At 39.6% G+C, this 14,183-nt stretch overlaps 1 long non-coding RNA gene across 1 annotated transcript in view; it reads right to left on the bottom strand.

Moving 5' to 3' along the window:
- Positions 1-1,340: 1,340 nt before the first annotated feature.
- The window catches only part of LOC140598445 (uncharacterized), a 64,391-nt gene continuing 51,548 nt past the window's right edge, over positions 1,341-14,183 (bottom strand). Inside the window, exons 3-4 of the long non-coding RNA XR_012000876.1 lie at positions 8,158-8,374; positions 1,341-1,475 (exon numbers count right to left, since the gene is read on the bottom strand). This is a non-coding gene — a long non-coding RNA (uncharacterized lncRNA). The remainder of the gene's footprint in view (positions 1,476-8,157; positions 8,375-14,183) is intronic.

Genomic DNA, 14,183 nt, shown 5'->3' with positions numbered 1-14,183 from the left:
AAGAAAGAAAGAAAGAAAGAAATTGAAGAGGATATAGAAATACAAGGAGGCATAGAAAAGCTGAAACTGAACTAATTTGTCAACTGTGACTCAGAGAAGAGATTTCTCACATAGGGAAATAGTTAATAAGTGTTAGTTTTTCCCTCAGGATACTCAAGCATAATATCTCTGAGAACAGCAATTCATTTCCTATTTTTGAGGAAAAGATCCTGAGAACTCTGATAAACTGCAAAAGGATCTAATTGCGTAATCTAGAATGAATGACAGGCAATTAGGTGTTCCCATATTGGCCTTTACCATACCTGGGAGTAAGATGTGTGTAATCATTAGTTAATACGCACTTAGTGATACAGTTAAGGTTAAACATTTCTAAAAGTAAAATAAAGGTACTTAGAATGACTATCTTACTTTATTCCAGAAAGAAAGTTACTCTGAGGCTACCAATATAAGGAAACTAATTCTCATAGCTGGTCTGGATCAATTACCATGATGAATAAAATTATATATATATATATATATATATATATATATATATATATATATATATCACTCAATTTTTATTTATATGAGCAACATGTAAGAATTTGGTGAATGAAATATATCTTAGTACAAGAAACCAACTTTTTTTTCCAGAGAGCACTGAACAATGCCTTTTATATTTTTCTGTAATTCTTTCTATGCTAGTCAAATGGGCCAATACATACTCTGAAGATTTATAGTGGATGGTGACTATTTTCCAGTTTTGTTTTGTTTTACTCACCCATTGCATAACTGGTGCTATGAACAAATTAGTTTCTTCATAGTCTTGGGCCTCAATGTCAGTATTAATTTAGTTGGCTTGCTCTTTTAAAGAATGAAGTCATTCCTTTGTCAAATAAAAGAAACAAGTAGAAAAACCAAATTGCCAAAGGAAAATTGTAATTTCTTAAAGTGGATAAAGAGAAACTGCTTTATTAGAATGGAAGGTTTTCCAAAATGTAAAAGTATAAAACTAGCTGGGAAACAAAACAAAACAAAACAACACCATCCTCAGGATAATAATTATCTCTGGGCAAGGAAAGAGTAGGATTAGGAGAAAGGGGAAAGAAAGAAACTCCAAGCACACATACATCAATTTAAATTCTTGGAAGATTTCAAAATGCTTACACTTCACCATGTGCTTCATACTAATGAAGAACATGTTGTAGGTAACTTGATCATATAAATATCTACCACATACCCATGCACACACAAACGCACACATTGAATTGTATATGTAAACATACAAAACACTGTTTAATGAATAAGTAAATAAACGACAGAAATTTTAAGATTTTCTATTTATTCATAAGAGACCGATAGAGAGGCAGAGACACAGACAGGGGGAGAAGCAGGCTCCTCACAGGCAGCCAGATGCGGGACTCGATCCCCAGACCAGGATCACATCCTGAGCCAAAGGCAGGCAGATGTTCAATCGCTGAGTCACCCAGAGGTCCCTAAAAAACAGAATTTCTGATCATTCAGCAATTTTGTCTGTGATTCCTCTGTATTGATGATCTGGTTCACTCAGTCCAAGTGGCTGAACAGTAGTATTCCATTATATGATGATACATTTATGTGTGGGCACATCTAGTCAAACTTTCTAGAGGCTTACCTAGTTTATTAGCTTTCAAAGAAATTGATTTTTAAAATCATCTCCATAAATGTTTTTCCTAGGCTCTTTGTGTTTTGTATTTATAATTCTGTTGCTTCAACTTTCTTACTCTTTTGATTTCTTCATCTATCTGCTTGGATTAAATGCTAGCTCATTGTAGTAAATATATTGAAGACTATTCATAACTTCTAAGTATGGCTTTAGCTATACCTCACAAATTTATTTTTCATATTTTAGTTTGTTGGTAATACCATTACAGTTTATGATTTTCCTTGTGAAGTCTTTTTTAACCTAGTCATTATTTAAGCTTTTGTGTTTTTTTTCAGATTTTTCTAACCTGTAGGATTTTAATTATTAGTTGTAATAGTTAATTTCTAATTAAACTGCATTGTAATCAGATAATACGGTTTGAATAACTATGACTCTTTGTGATTGAGAGTATACAGTTAATTTTATAAATATTTAAAATGTTGCATGCATGCTTTAGGAGAATGTGTATTTTCTGTTGTATTCTCTTTTGAGTGCAAGGATATGTAAACTCACAATTATGTCAAACATGTTACTCAAATTCTCTATATATTCTCCAAATGTGTAGCTTCTGAGAGAGGTGTTAAATTTTGCCATTATGCTTCTATGAGCTTTTCCCTTTTATTTTGTAATTCTGAGTTTTGGTAGCTGTTGGCTTTTGGTATTTTATAGTTTAAGTCTATATTATTAGGCACATACAAATTTATAATTTCTAGAGCCTTTTCATGAATTATAGCTTATATGCTTTATTCACATTACTGCTTTGACTTCATATTCTACTTTTTAAAAAAATTTATTTATTTATTTATGACAGAGAGAGAGAGAGAGAGAGAGAGAGAGAGAGAGAGAGAGGCAGAGACACAGGAGGAGGGAGAAGCAGGCTCCAAGCTGGGAGCCTGACACGGGACTCGATCCTAGGACTCCAGAATCGCGCCCTGGGCCAAAGGCAGGCGCTAAACTGCTGAGCCACCCAGGGATTCCCCTTCATATTCTACTTTGACAGATATTGTTGCACTAGCAATTTTTTTTTTTTGCTTCATATATGCTTAGTCTATTTCTTTTTTTTTTCTTCCTTTTTATATTTTCTGTTTTAGGTTGTTTGTGTAGCAGTGTCCCCTGTAAGCAGCATATAATTGATTTTTTTTTTATATCCACACTGACAATTTCTGATATTTATTAAAGCGATTTAATCTATTACATTTACTGTCATTATAGTGTATTTCGAGTTATACTGACACACCATATTTTGCATTTTTGTTTCATCAAAGATTTCTTCTGGTTCCTTTTATCTTCCTTAAGTAAGATTTGTTAGACTCATAAATCTTATTTTAGTATCCTCTGTGTCAATTTTTATTTATATTAAAATTTCTCAGCTATTAGGTCTTTGACCACTTTGTTCCAATATTCCTCTAGTATCTTTTACGAGAATCCACTAAAATTTTAAGAAACAATGATTCTCAAAGAGCACTCGATATGAACAACTTTTTCACTTTTTCTCTTCATACTGCATCCAGGGTAAAATTCTCAGTTCTTTTTTCCAGTTTATTAATTCCTTAACCTTGGTCATTCTAGAGATTATTCTTTTACTTTCATATTTTTTTTCTTTTTTTGACACCTATATATTTTCTGAGATTACTAATCAGATCTTTTTCCTCTTCATACAATTTATATTTTTTCAATAAAGATCATTTCAGGGGCACCTGGGTAGCTCAGTCGGGTGAGTATACAATTCTGGATTTCGGCTCAGGTCATGAGATGGAGCCCCACATGGGGTTCCTCACTGGGTGGGGAGTCTGCTTGGGATACCTTGTCTATCTCTCTCCTTCCCTGCTCTCTCTCGCTCCCTCTTAATTAAATAAAAATCTTTAAAAAGATCATTTCATTCATTTTCCCCTTTGATTTTGGTAGCAAGAAGTAGGGTCCTACTATGACAAATACCTAAAACTGTCAAAGCAGCTTTAGAACTGGATAAGGGGTAATAAGGCTGTAGGAGTTTGGAGGGCCATGCTGGGAAAAGCCCACATTGCTGTGAAGGTACTATTGGTAGAAGTAATAGATGCTGAAGGTAATTCTGGTAAGAGTTCAGAAATAAAAGCAAGAACTTCAGAGAGAGACTCTATCTTCTTAGAGAATACATAACTAATCAGAAACAGATTGTTCGAAACATGGATGTTGAAGATCTTTCTGTGAGATCTCAGAATGGAAATAAGGAACATGTTATTGGAAACCATAAAAAAGGAGAACCTTGTCATAAAATGGCTGAAACTTGGCTTAACGAGTGTTCTAGTATTTTGTGGAAGTTTGAACTTGGAAACAATAAAATCAGATATTTATCTGAGTAGATTGCTCAGGAAAGTTTTAAAGGAGCTTGTGTCCTCCTGACTGCTTATACTAAAATGCAAGAAGAGAGAAATGAGTTGAAGAAGGTATAAAGCAAAAAGAAGTCAGGACTCAAAGATGTGGAAAATTCTCAAGTTTCCGAATTTCTCAGTTTGTCATCTCTGCTCTAGCACTTGTACTCATGCTCTTGCTGCCCCTAGACAGTTCCCTTCTTGTCCTCTTCCCATCCAAGTCTGACCTATAGAGTCAGCTTCCCAACAGTCTGTCTTGATTTGTTCAGTCATGTTGGCATTTTCTCTTGTGAATTTCTGTAGCCTTATAATCATTTTCCTGTGATTTTTGTGACATGTAGTCTTTAATGCCCATTTCTTTTTTTAATTTAACATTTTCTGAAATTGAAATTTCAATGTTACTCTTTTGTCTATGTATATATGTATATCTTTTCAGCAATTCTAGGGCTAGCCTCAAATGCTTTTTATGGATAACACACATGTAATCCACGGGTTCTAGAATATGAGGAAATAGAAAATGTGAGTTCTGAATGGTTCTCAGATGGTTCTCCATGGCACCTACAAGAGCAGGGCTAGAGCAGTGTGAAATTTAAGCAAACCAGTGGAGCCTTGCCCTGGTCACTCCTACAGCCTTGAACAAGCAGCTCAACTCTTTTTTTTTGATACTTTTTGCTCTATTATTTTATTTATGGATCTGAGCAAAAAGTTTTGTGAACCCAAAAATATTGTTATAAATGTGTAGTATGTTTTAGCTTTGTCTCTCTTAGGAGAACACAGGCTTCTGCACCCAAAGAGACTGGCACAGTTATGTCTAGATAATTGGGTCAGCTTATTCTTGATTGGATTGTGTGCAAACATGCAGACTACATCCATAGTGATCAACCTCTTAATTTTTTCAAACAACTCTGTGCCAATCTCCTAAATGTTAGTTCCCTTCTAACATTTTCTTTAAAAAAAAAAAAAAGTGTCTCAGGCCTCCCAGAATGAACACGAATTTTATAGCATTAGTATTTCTTTACAGACCACAAATTTTAGATTTCTTTCCAAAGCACATGAATGGATTTTAAGAAAATCTGTAAATGGCTATAATTTAAGAGGAAAGTATTATCCTTAAGAGAAGATTAGAATTTGGAGGGAAAAACAACCACAACTTTTATCTAGAAACGTGTTACTTCTCCCTCTGCCCCTTTTCTTGCATGCTCTCAATCAATCAATCAATCAAATCATTATTTCAAAAGAGGAAATGGGCTCACACAATTGTGGAGTCTGGCAAGTCTCAAATCTATAGGGCAAGCTTGCAGGCTAGAAATTCAGGTAAGAATTGATGTTATAGTCTTGATCCCAAATTGCACAGGCAAATGAGAAATTCAGGCAAGGTTTCTATGGCACAGTCTTGAGGCTGAATTCCTTCTAAGGAAACTGGTCTTTGCTCTAATGGCCTTCAAGTGTTTGGATGATGCCTACCCACACTACGGAATGTAATCTGCCTAACTCAAAGCCTACTAATTTAAATGTTATTCACATCTAAAAAATATATTCACAGTAATGTCTACACTAGTTCTTGAACAAATTATTGGGCACCATAGCATAACCACCATAGCATAACCACAATAACATATAAAATTAACCATCACTGTGTGTCATTACCTATTAGGCTCTGTTTTCTTCTTTCCCTCACTCTGCTCTACTTAGTTTTACCTTACTCGACTAAATAAAATGCAGTATGATTTGAGCCTTGTAAGGGTCTCCAATCTGCTACAGACCTAAAATCTCTGAACTAATCAGGAGTTCAAAGAGCTCTCTCTAGCCACAAAGACCAAATTCCCAACAGCTTTGTGTATCAGAGGTTTTCCTGCATAGTAGGTTTGGTGGAAGAGACAATGAGTGAAAGCAGCAAATGTATATGTGGCAGGCTGATCTCAAAATGTTAATACACATTTGCCACTGAATTCACATCATGGATGGTGTATCATTTGTGTCATTATTGCTAGCAGTAAATTTTCATGAAGTCTTTAAAACTGTACCTGATACATATTTCAAGACTGATGGAGTGTGGCTAGGTAAGAGTGGATCTGAGCTGCTCTTTCATTCTGTATTTGGAATCTCAGCAGTCATCCTCTGGATTACTCTATTAGGTATCCTACTAAGATTTCTGCAGTATGATCTCATTTAATTCTCATAGCAACCCGATGAAGCAGGTGCTTTTTTTTTAATAATAAATTTATTTTTTATTGGTGTTCAATTTGCCAACATACAGAATAACACCCAGTGCTCATCCTATCAAGTGCCCCCCTCAGTGCCCACTACCCAGTCGCCCCCACCCCACCCCCCTCCCCTTCCACCACCCCTAGTTCATTTCCTAGAGTTAGGAGTCTTCCATGTTCTGTCTCCCTTTCTGATATTTCCTACCCATTTCTTCTCCCGTCCCCTCTATTCCCTTTCACTATTATTTATATTCCCCAAATGAATGAGACCATATAATGTTTGTCCTTCTCTGATTGATTTACTTCACTCAGCATAATACCCTCCAGTTCCATCCATGTTGAAGCAAATGGTGGGTATTTGTCATTTCTAATGCCTGAGTAATATTCCATTGTATACATAAACCACATCTTCTTTATCCCTTCATCTTTCAATGGACACCGAGGCTCCTTCCACAGTTTGGCTATTGTGGACATTGCTGCTAGAAACATCGGGGTGCAGGTGTCCCAGCGTTTCATTGCATCTGTATCTTTGGGGTAAATCCCCAGCAGTGCAATTGCTGGGTCGTAGGGCAGGTCTATTTTTAACTCTTTCAGGAACCTCCACACAGTTTTCCAGAGTGGCTGCACCAGTTCACATTCCCACCAACAGTGTAAGAGGGTTCCCTTTTCTCCATATCCTCTCCAAAATTTGTGGTTTCCTGCCTTGTTAATTTTCCCCATTCTCACTGGTGTGAGGTGGTATCTCATTGTGGTTTTGATTTGTATTTCCCTGATGGCAAGTGATGCAGAGCATTTTCTCATGTGCATGTTGGCCATGTCTATGTCTTCCTCTGTGAGATTTCTGTTCATGTCTTTTGCCCGTTTCATGATTGGATTGTTTGTTTCTTTGCTGTGGAGTTTAATAAGTTCTTTATAGATCTTGGAAACTGGCCCTTTATCTGATATGTCATTTGCAAATATCTTCTCCCATTCTGTAGGTTGTCTTTTAGTTTTGTTGACTGTATCCTTCTCTGGAAGCAGGTGCTTTTATCACCATCCTGATTTTATAAATGACAACAGTGAGGCTTCAGAAGTGTAACTAGTCTATCCAGTGTCATGTAGGTAGTAAATTATGAGGAAGGATTAAAACTACGTAATGGGATTCCAGACCTCATGCTCTTGACATTATATAATGTTTTCCAATATACACATGTAATCAAATATTTAAAATTGTAAGAGAAGAAATCAAAGAAGCAATTTAAAGACACTTGCAGACCAATGAAAATGAAAACACAGTGGTCCAAAAACTTTGCAATCCAGCAGAAACCTTTCTAAGAGGGAAGTTTAGAGCAATCCAGCCCTACCTCAAGAAGCAAGAAAAATATCAAATAAACAACCTAAACTTACACCTACAGAGGCTAGAAAAAGAAGAACAAATAAAACCCCAAACTAGCAAAAGAAAGAAAATAATAAAGCATAGAGCAGAAATAAATGAAATAGAAACTAAGAAAACAATAGAACAGATCAATGAAACCAGGAGCTGGTTCTTTAAGAAGATCAACCAGCCTGTACCAGGGCCCCAGCAGCCTCTGCCTCCTGCCCTGCATGCCGCCCTCCCTGGCCGACCCTGTCAGCCACTGTTGGGCAGATGCAGCCCTGCAGAGGGTCCCCAGCTTGGCCTTGCCCCACTGCCGGCCCTCCCGGGGAGCTGTCCTTGGGGCTAAGGGCCTGCAGGGGCCACATGCGGCTCCATGCCCCCAGGTGGGTGGGCACCCGGTGCTGCTGCCCCTCAGCAGCCCGTTGGGGGAAAAGAGGCTGTAACCCGTTGAAAGTCCTTTTTGGCTACTCCTTTTGGCCGTCCAGCCAAGGAAGGACTATCAGGCTCTGGGAAGGCATCGTGCACTTGGTGAAGACCGCAGGTGGGCGCCTGCTCAGCCCCTGCTGGACGTGCCCCCCAACTCACCGCTTCCCCTCTGTGGGGCAATTCCCGGAGGCTGCTCTGGAGAGAAGGGGCCCTGCCGGTCCATCCTGGATGAAGAGGCGTTCTGAGAGCCTCAGATATCCTTCACACGCTCTGGACATCAAGACCACATCCAATCCTGGGCATGGAGAGGTCGGTGACTCCGTTCTTCAAACAATGGGACTGCATGGCCTCTAACTCTTCTGACTTGGCTTTTGCCCTGGAAGAAAGACAACAGTTGAATATACACGGATTGTTGCCCTCTTGCTGCATCAGTCAGGATATCCAGGTTCTAAGAATCATTAAAAATTTTGAGCGTGGCCAGGCGGGGCAAGATGGCGGAAGAGTAGGGTCCCCAAGGCACCTGTCCCCACCAACTTACCTAGATAACTTTCAAATCATCCTGAAAACCTACGAATTCAGTCTGAGATTTAAAAAGAGAACAGCTGGAATGCTACAGTGAGAAGAGTTGGCACTTCTATCAAGGTAGGAAGATGGAAACAAAAAATAAAGAAAACAGCAGCCAAGCGGGAGGGGCCCCGTGAGGAGCCAGGCTTAGGCCACGCAGCAAGTGCCCCCAAGACAGGAAAGCACAGGCCCGGAGAAGCGGGAGCTTTACCAAACTTTCCAGATGGAAAGGCGCTGGGAGGGAGCTCGGGCAGGATCCCAAGAGGGGTGGTGATGCCTTCAGGCTCCCAGGTGCAGTAATGGAGGAAGTGCACCCTGGGGGAGAGCGAGCCACACACCCCAGGTAGAGCTCCCTAAAGGCCTGGAGCATGCGTCCACTATGGCCCTGGAGCAGTTCAGGTGGCGGCGATGCACGGAGGTGGCTGCGAGCCCAGGAGCTGGATTCCAACGGTTAGGACCCCAGAGCCCAGGGCACGGGGGACACAGCCCAAGATCCGGCACCCCCCAGGACAGGCAGAGGCTGGGAGGACACAGGAGAGCAAGGACGCTCCTGCTGCCGCCCCCAGCTGTACAGATTGGTGCCCCTGCCCAGGGAGCATCCAGGTCCCTGTGGACTGGGAGCTCCCGGTATTACTGTGGGACTTGACTCTAGGGCTGGAGAGCTGGCCGCTGCCACTGTTGTTCCTACTGGTGTCACCTTTTACCCCGGACTGAGCAGGCGCCTCACAGGATAAACAGCTCCCATGGAGCAATGCACCTGGCAGGGGGCTGGGCATCTCCACCAGGTGCACACACCTGAGAATCAGCACAGCAGGCCCAGCAGGCCCCTCCCCCAGGTGAAGAACAGCTAGAAGGACAGGGGGAAATAAAGTTATTGACCAAGCAGCACTAGAAAGTTCAAGAGCAGTCGAGGGATTTACAGTGTATAGAATCAGAGGACACTCCCCCTTGATTTTTGTTTTCCGTTTGTTCCCCCCCCCCGCTTTTATTCTTTTCTTTTTTTTCTCTCTTTTTCTCCTTTTTCCAGTACAACTTGTTTTTGGCCACGATGCACTGAGCAAAATGACTAGAAGGAAAAACTCACCTCTAAAGAAAGAATCAGAGACAGTCCTCTCACCCACAGAGTTATAAAATTTGGATTACAATTCAATATCAGAAAGCCAGTTCACAAGCACAATTATAAAGCTACTGGTGGCTCTAGAAAAAAGCATAAAGGATTCAAGAGACTTCATGACTGCAGAATTTAGATCTAATCAGGCCGAAATTAAAAATCAATTAAATGAGGTGCAATCCAAACTGGAGGTCATAACAATGAGGTTTAATGAGGTAGAAGAGTGAGTGACTGACACTGGAGAAAAGCTGATGGCAAGGAATGAAACTGAGGAAAAAAAGAGAAAAACAATTAAAAGCTCATAGGATAGGTTAAGGGAAAGGAAAACAAATGACAGGCTCAGAAGGAAAAATATACGTTTAATTGGGGTTCCCAAGGGCGCTGAAAAGGACAGAGGTCCAGAATGTGTATTTGAACAAATCATAGCTGAGAACTTCCCTAACTTGGGAAGGGAACAGGCATTCAGATCCAGGAGATAGAGAGATCCCCTCCCCCCTCTAAAGTCAATAAAAAACCGCTCAAAACCTCGACCTTTAATAGTGAAACTTGCAAATTCCAAAGAAAAAGAGATCCTTAAGGAAGCAAGAAACAAGAAATCCTTAACTTTTATGGGGAGAAGCATTAGGATAACAGCAGACCTCTCCACAGAGACCTGGCAGGCCAGAAAGGGCTGGCAGGGTATATTCAGGGTCCTAAATGAGAAGAACATGCAGCCAAGAATACTTTATCCAGCAAGGCTCTCATTCAGAATAGAAGGAGAAATAAAGAGCTTCCAAGGTAAGCAGGAACAAAAAGAATATGTAACCACCAAACCAGCTCTCCAAGACACCTACAGCCTGAAAATAAAAGGTTGGAGAACCATGTACAATTCAAATGGTCCTCAAAAGAAAGCAGGGGTAGCCATCCTTATATTAGATAAAGCTTATCCCATAGACTGTAGTAAGAGATGAAGAGGGACACTATATCGTACTTAAAAGATCTATCCAAAAAAATAAAAAATAAAAAAATAAAAAGGATCTATCCAACAAGAGGACCTAACGATCATGAATATTTTTGCCCCAAATGTGGGAGCTGCTAAGTATATCAGTCAATTAATAAACAAAGTGAAGTCATACTTAGATAATAATACACTTATACTTGGTGACTTCAATGTAGTGCTTTCTACAATCGACAGGTATTCTAAGCACAACATCTCCAAAGAAACAAGAGCTTTAAATGATACACTGGACCAGATGGATTTCATAGATATTTACAGAACTTTACATCCAAATGCAACTGAATACACATTCTTCTCAAGTGCACATGGAACTTTCTCCAGAATAGATGACGTATTGGGTCACAAATCAGGTCTTATCTGGTACCAAAAGATTGGGATCGTCCCCTGCATATTTTCAGACCATAATGCTTTAAAATCAGAACTAAATCATAAGAAATTTGGAAGGATTTCAAACACCAGGAGTTAAAGGACCAAACTGCAAAAAGATGAAAGGGTCAACCAGGAAATTAGGGCAGAATTAAAAAGATTCATGGAAACTAATGAGAATGAAGATACAACCATTCAAAATCTTTGGGATGCAGCAAAAGCAGTCCGGAGGGGGAAATACATCGCAATACAAGCATCCATCCAAAAACTGGAAGGAATTCAAAAATGAAAGCCAACCTAGCACCTGAAGGAGCTGGAGAAATAAAACAGCAAATAGATCCTATACACAGCAGAAGAAGGGAGTTAATAAATATTCGAGCAGAACTCAATGAAATCGAGACAAGAAGAACTGTGGAACAGATTAACAAAACCAGGAGTTGGTTCTTTGAAAGAATTAAGATAGATAAACCATTAGCCAGCCTTATTAAAAAGAAGAGAGAAAAGATTCAAATTTAAAAAATCATGAATAATATAGGAGAGATCATGACCAATACCAAGGAAATACAAACAATCTTAAAAACGTATAACGAGCAGCTTTATGCCAATAAAATAGGCAATCTAGAAGAAACGGATGCTTTTCTGGAAAGCCACAAACAACCAAAACTAGAACAGGAAGAAAATGAAAACCTGAACAGACCAATAACCAGGGAGGAAATTGAAGCAGTCATCAAAAACCTCCCAAGACACAAAAGTCCAGGGCCAGATGGCTTCCCTGGGGAATTCTATCTAACGTTTAAAGAAGAAACCATACCTCTTCTACTAAAGCTGTTTGGAAAGATAGAAAGACATGGAGTACTTCCAAACTCCTTCTATGAGGCCAGCATCACCTGAATTCCTAAGCCAGACAGAGACCCCACCAAAAAGGAGAATTATAGACTAGGATCCCTGATGAACACAGATGCAAAAAATCTCAACAAGATACTAGCCAATAGGATGCAACATTACATTAAGAAGATTATTCCCCATGACCAAGTAGGATTTATCCCCGGGATACAAGGCTGGTTCAACACTCGTAAAGCAATCAACGTGATTTATCATATCAGCAAGAGAAAAAACAAGAACCATATGATCCTCTCAATAGATGCAGAGAAAGCATTTGACAAAATACAGCATCCATTCCTGATCAAAACTCTTCAGAGTGTAGGGATAGAGGGAATACTCCTCAGCATCTTAAAAGCCATCTACGAAAAGCCCACAACAAATATCATTCTCAGTGGGGAAGCACTGGGAGCCTTTCCCCTAAGATCAGGAAGAAGACAGGGATGTCCACTCTCACCACTGCTATTCAACATAGTACTAGAAGGCCTAGCCTCAGCAATCAGGCAACAAAAAAGAAATAAAAGGCATTCAAATTGGCAAAGAATTCAAACTCTCCCTCTTCGCAGATGGCAGGATACTGTACATAGAAAACCCAAAAGACTCTACCCCAAGAGTGCCAGACATACAGCAATTCAGCAGTGTGGCAGTCAGTGGCATTTCTATACACTAACAATGAGACTGAAGAAAGAGAAATTAAGGAGTCAGTCCCATTTACAATTGCACCCAAAATCATAAGAAAACTAAGACTCCTAACTCTGGGAAACGAACTAGGGGTGGTGGAAGGGGAGGTGGGCAGAGGGTTGGGGTGACTGGGTGACAGGCACTGAGGAGCGCATTTCATGGGATGAGAACTGGGCATTATATTATACGTTGGCAAATCAAGCTTCAATAAAAAATGAATGAAAAAAGAAAAATAATTAAAAAAAAGAAACCTAGGAATAAACCTAACCAAAAGGTAAAGGATCTACACCCTAAAAACTACAGAACACTTCTGAAAGAAATTGAGGAAGACACAAAGAGATGGAAAAATATTCCATGCTCATGGATTGGAAGAATTAATATTGTGAAAATGTCAATGTTACCCAGGGCAATTTACACGTTTAATGCAATCCCTATCAAAATACCATGAATTTTCTTGAGAGAGTTGGAATGAATTATTTTAAGATTTGTGTGGAATCCGAAAAGACCCCAATAGCCAGGGGAATACTAAAGAAGAAAATCATAGCTGGGGGCATCACAATGCCAGATTTCAGGTTGTACTACAAAGCTGTGGTCATCAAGACAATGTGGTACTGGCACAAAAACAGACACATAGATCAGTGGAACAGAATAGAGAATCCAGAAGTGGACCCTCAACTTTATGGTCAACTAATATTCGATAAAGGAGGAAAGACTATCCCCTGGAAAAAAGACAGTCTCTTCAATAAATGGTGCTGGGAAAATTGGACATCCACATGCAGAAGAATGAAACTAGACCATTCTCTTACACCATACACACACACACACACACACACACACACACACACACAACCTCAAAATTGATGAAAGATCTAAATGTGAGACAAGATTCCATCAAAATCCTAGAGGAGAACACAAGCAACACCCTTTTTGAACTTGGCCACAGAAACTTCTTGCAAGATACATCCATGAAGGCAAGAGAAACAAAGGCAAAAAAGAATTATTGGGACTTCATCAAAATAAGAAGCTTCTGCACAGCAAAAGAAACAGTCAACAAAACTAAAAGACAACCTACAGAATGGGAGAAGATATTTGCAAATGACTTATCAGATAAAGGGCTAGTATCCAAAATCTATAAAGAACTTATTTGAACTCAACAGCAAAGATATAAACTATCCAATCATGAAATGGGCAAAAGACATGAACAGAAATTTCCCAGAGGAAGACATAGGTGTAGCCAACAAGCACTTGAGAATATGCTCCGCATCACTTGCCACCAGGGAAATACAAATCAAAACCACAATGAGATACCACCTAACATCAGTGAGAATGGGGAGAATTAACAAGGCAGGAAACAACAAATGTTGGAGAGAATGTGGAGAAAGGGGAACCCTCTTGCACTGTTTGTGGGAATGTGAACTGGTACAGCCCCTCTGGAAAACTGTAGAGGTTCCTCAAACAGTTAAAAATAGATCTGCCCTATGACCCAGCAATTGAACCCCAATGTTTATAGCAGCAATATCCACAATAGCCAAACTGTGGAAGGAGACTCGGTGTCCATCGAAAGATGAATGGATAAAGATGTGGTAT

The sequence above is a fragment of the Vulpes vulpes genome, chromosome 4 (genome assembly GCF_048418805.1).
Source record: "Vulpes vulpes isolate BD-2025 chromosome 4, VulVul3, whole genome shotgun sequence".
In the NCBI taxonomy this organism is placed as follows: domain Eukaryota; kingdom Metazoa; phylum Chordata; class Mammalia; order Carnivora; family Canidae; genus Vulpes; species Vulpes vulpes.
This window is presented reverse-complemented; position numbering and strand designations above follow the sequence as displayed.